Below are 5,249 nucleotides of genomic sequence, written 5' to 3'. Positions count from 1 at the left end.
CATGACCAGCAGGCGTGACCGGCGCGTGAATTCTGAGGTGCGCGAATTGAGCCCGTGCTCCTGTGGTTCGATCATCGGCAACCAGCGATGGTCGTTGAAGAACGCCTGTCTCTATAAAAGATGTACGTTGCCGTTATGACTCTGCTTGCATAAGCTACAAAAATTGGCGACGAAGCGGACGAAGACAACGGGCAAGCGTCCGTCGCTCCGACCCGAGGATGGGGTTGCATGACCGTCAGGCGTGACCGGCGCGTGAATTCTGAGGTGCGCGAATTGAGCCCGTGCTCCTGTGGTTCGATCATCGGCAACCAGCGATGGTCGTTGAAGAACGCCTGTCTCTATTAAAGATGTACGTTGCCGTTATGACTCTGCTTGCATAAGCTACAAAAATTGGCGACGAAGCGGACGAAGACAACGGGCAAGCGTCCGTCGCTCCGACCCGAGGATGGGGTTGCATGACCGTCAGGCGTGACCGGCGCGTGAATTCTGAGGTGCGCGAATTGAGCCCGTGCTCCTGTGGTTCGATCATCGGCAACCAGCGATGGTCGTTGAAGAACGCCTGTCTCTATAAAAGATGTACGTTGCCGCTATGACTCTGCTTGCATAAGCTACAAAAATTGGCGACGAAGCGGACGAAGACAACGGGCAAGCGTCCGTCGCTCCGACCCGAGGATGGGGTTGCATGACCAGCAGGCGTGACCGGCGCGTGAATTCTGAGGTGCGCGAATTGAGCCCGTGCTCCTGTGGTTCGATCATCGGCAACCAGCGATGGTCGTTGAAGAACGCCTGTCTCTATTAAAGATGTACGTTGCCGTTATGACTCTGCTTGCATAAGCTACAACAATTGGCGACAAAGCGGACGAAGACAACGGGCAAGCGTCCGTCGCTCCGACCCGAGGATGGGGTTGCATGACCGTCAGGCGTGACCGGCGCGTGAATTCTGAGGTGCGCGAATTGAGCCCGTGCTCCTGTGGTTCGATCATCGGCAACCAGCGATGGTCGTTGAAGAACGCCTGTCTCTATTAAAGATGTACGTTGCCGTTATGACTCTGCTTGCATAAGCTACAAAAATTGGCGACGAAGCGGACGAAGACAACGGGCAAGCGTCCGTCGCCCCGACCCGAGGATGGGGTTGCATGACCAGCAGGCGTGACCGGCGCGTGAATTCTGAGGTGCACGAATTGAGCCCGTGCTCCTGTGGTTCGATCATCGGCAACCAGCGATGGTCGTTGAAGAACGCCTGTCTCTATAAAAGATGTACGTTGCCGCTATGACTCTGCTTGCATAAGCTACAAAAATTGGCGACGAAGCGGACGAAGACAACGGGCAAGCGTCCGTCGCTCCGACCCGAGGATGGGGTTGCATGACCGTCAGGCGTGACCGGCGCGTGAATTCTGAGGTGCGCGAATTGAGCCCGTGCTCCTGTGGTTCGATCATCGGCAACCAGCGATGGTCGTTGAAGAACGCCTGTCTCTATAAAAGATGTACGTTGCCGCTATGACTCTGCTTGCATAAGCTACAAAAATTGGCGACGAAGCGGACGAAGACAACGGGCAAGCGTCCGTCGCTCCGACCCGAGGATGGGGTTGCATGACCGTCAGGCGTGACCGGCGCGTGAATTCTGAGGTGCGCGAATTGAGCCCGTGCTCCTGTGGTTCGATCATCGGCAACCAGCGATGGTCGTTGAAGAACGCCTGTCTCTATAAAAGATGTACGTTGCCGTTATGACTCTGCTTGCATAAGCTACAAAAATTGGCGACGAAGCGGACGAAGACAACGGGCAAGCGTCCGTCGCTCCGACCCGAGGATGGGGTTGCATGACCGTCAGGCGTGACCGGCGCGTGAATTCTGAGGTGCGCGAATTGAGCCCGTGCTCCTGTGGTTCGATCATCGGCAACCAGCGATGGTCGTTGAAGAACGCCTGTCTCTATAAAAGATGTACGTTGCCGTTATGACTCTGCTTGCATAAGCTACAAAAATTGGCGACGAAGCGGACGAAGACAACGGGCAAGCGTCCGTCGCTCCGACCCGAGGATGGGGTTGCATGACCGTCAGGCGTGACCGGCGCGTGAATTCTGAGGTGCGCGAATTGAGCCCGTGCTCCTGTGGTTCGATCATCGGCAACCAGCGATGGTCGTTGAAGAACGCCTGTCTCTATAAAAGATGTACGTTGCCGTTATGACTCTGCTTGCATAAGCTACAAAAAATGGCGACGAAGCGGACGAAGACAACGGGCAAGCGTCCGTCGCTCCGACCCGAGGATGGGGTTGCATGACCGTCAGGCGTGACCGGCGCGTGAATTCTGAGGTGCGCGAATTGAGCCCGTGCTCCTGTGGTTCGATCATCGGCAACCAGCGATGGTCGTTGAAGAACGCCTGTCTCTATTAAAGATGTACGTTGCCGTTATGACTCTGCTTGCATAAGCTACAAAAATTGGCGACGAAGCGGACGAAGACAACGGGCAAGCGTCCGTGGCTCCGACCCGAGGATGGGGTTGCATGACCGTCAGGCGTGACCGGCGCGTGAATTCTGAGGTGCGCGAATTGAGCCCGTGCTCCTGTGGTTCGATCATCGGCAACCAGCGATGGTCGTTGAAGAACGCCTGTCTCTATAAAAGATGTACGTTGCCGTTATGACTCTGCTTGCATAAGCTACAAAAATTGGCGACGAAGCGGACGAAGACAACGGGCAAGCGTCCGTCGCTCCGACCCGAGGATGGGGTTGCATGACCGTCAGGCGTGACCGGCGCGTGAATTCTGAGGTGCGCGAATTGAGCCCGTGCTCCTGTGGTTCGATCATCGGCAACCAGCGATGGTCGTTGAAGAACGCCTGTCTCTATAAAAGATGTACGTTGCCGTTATGACTCTGCTTGCATAAGCTACAAAAAATGGCGACGAAGCGGACGAAGACAACGGGCAAGCGTCCGTCGCTCCGACCCGAGGATGGGGTTGCATGACCGTCAGGCGTGACCGGCGCGTGAATTCTGAGGTGCGCGAATTGAGCCCGTGCTCCTGTGGTTCGATCATCGGCAACCAGCGATGGTCGTTGAAGAACGCCTGTCTCTATTAAAGATGTACGTTGCCGCTATGACTCTGCTTGCATAAGCTACAAAAATTGGCGACGAAGCGGACGAAGACAACGGGCAAGCGTCCGTCGCTCCGACCCGAGGATGGGGTTGCATGACCGACAGGCGTGACCGGCGCGTGAATTCTGAGGTGCGCGAATTGAGCCCGTGCTCCTGTGGTTCGATCATCGGCAACCAGCGATGGTCGTTGAAGAACGCCTGTCTCTATAAAAGATGTACGTTGCCGTTATGACTCTGCTTGCATAAGCTACAAAAATTGGCGACGAAGCGGACGAAGACAACGGGCAAGCGTCCGTCGCCCCGACCCGAGGATGGGGTTGCATGACCGGCAGGCGTGACCGGCGCGTGAACTCTGAGGTGCGCGAGCTGAGCCCGTGCTCCTGTGGTTCGATCATCGGCAACCAGCCATGGTCGTTGAAGAACGCCTGTCTCTATTAAAGATGTACGTTGCCGTTATGACTCTGCTTGCATAAGCTACAACAATTGGCGACGAAGCGGACGAAGACAACGGGCAAGCGTCCGTCGCTCCGACCCGAGGATGGGGTTGCATGACCGTCAGGCGTGACCGGCGCGTGAACTCTGAGGTGCGCGAGCTGAGCCCGTGCTCCTGTGGTTCGATCATCGGCAACCAGCCATGGTCGTTGAAGAACGCCTGTCTCTATTAAAGATGTACGTTGCCGTTATGACTCTGCTTGCATAAGCTACAACAATTGGCGACGAAGCGGACGAAGACAACGGGCAAGCGTCCGTCGCCCCGACCCGAAGATGGGGTTGCATGACCGGCAGGCGTGACCGGCGCGTGAACTCTGAGGTGCGCGAATTGAGCCCGTGCTCCTGTGGTTCGATCAGCGGCAACCAGCGATGGTCGTTGAAGAACGCCTGCCTCTATTAAAGATGTACGTTGCCGTTATGACAAGGCTTGCATAAGCTACAACAATTGGCGACGAAGCGGACGAAGACAACGGGCAAGCGTCCGTCGCCCCGACCCGAAGATGGGGTTGCATGACCGGCAGGCGTGACCGGCGCGTGAACTCTGAGGTGCGCGAATTGAGCCCGTGCTCGTGTGGTTCGATCAGCGGCAACCAGCGATGGTCGTTGAAGAACGCCTGTCTCTATTAAAGATGTACGTTGCCGTTATGACACTGCTTGCATAAGCTACAACAATTGGCGACGAAGCGGACGAAGACAACGGGCAAGCGTCCGTCGCCCCGACCCGAAGATGGGGTTGCATGACCGGCAGGCGTGACCGGCGCGTGAACTCTGAGGTGCGCGAGCTGAGCCCGTGCTCCTGTGGTTCGATCAGCGGCAACCAGCGATGGTCGTTGAAGAACGCCTGTCTCTATTAAAGATGTACGTTGCCGTTATGACACTGCTTGCATAAGCTACAACAATTGGCGACGAAGCGGACGAAGACAACGGGCAAGCGTCCGTCGCCCCGACCCGAAGATGGGGTTGCATGACCGGCAGGCGTGACCGGCGCGTGAACTCTGAGGTGCGCGAGCTGAGCCCGTGCTCCTGTGGTTCGATCAGCGGCAACCAGCGATGGTCGTTGAAGAACGCCTGTCTCTATTAAAGATGTACGTTGCCGTTATGACACTGCTTGCATAAGCTACAACAATTGGCGACGAAGCGGACGAAGACAACGGGCAAGCGTTCGTCGCCCCGACCCGAGGATGGGGTTGCATGACCGGCAGGCGTGACCGGCGCGTGAATTCTGAGGTGCGCGAATTGAGCCCGTGCTCCTGTGGTTCGATCATCGGCAACCAGCGATGGTCGTTGAAGAACGCCTGTCTCTATTAAAGATGTACGTTGCCGTTATGACACTGCTTGCATAAGCTACAACAATTGGCGACGAAGCGGACGAAGACAACGGGCAAGCGTCCGTCGCCCCGACCCGAGGATGGGGTTGCATGACCGGCAGGCGTGACCGGCGCGTGAATTCTGAGGTGCGCGAATTGAGCCCGTGCTCCTGTGGTTCGATCAGCGGCAACCAGCGATGGTCGTTGAAGAACGCCTGTCTCTATTAAAGATGTACGTTGCCGTTATGACACTGCTTGCATAAACTACAACAATTGGCGACGAAGCGGACGAAGACAACGGGCAAGCGTCCGTCGCCCCGACCCGAGGATGGGGTTGCATGACCGTCAGGCGTGACCGGCGCGTG

Source organism: Ixodes scapularis, unplaced genomic scaffold (genome assembly GCF_016920785.2).
Source record: "Ixodes scapularis isolate PalLabHiFi unplaced genomic scaffold, ASM1692078v2 ptg000325l_1___fragment_3__unscaffolded, whole genome shotgun sequence".
Lineage (NCBI taxonomy): Eukaryota > Metazoa > Arthropoda > Arachnida > Ixodida > Ixodidae > Ixodes > Ixodes scapularis.
The sequence above is the reverse complement of the archived record's forward strand: the minus strand, read 5'-3'. Positions refer to the sequence as shown.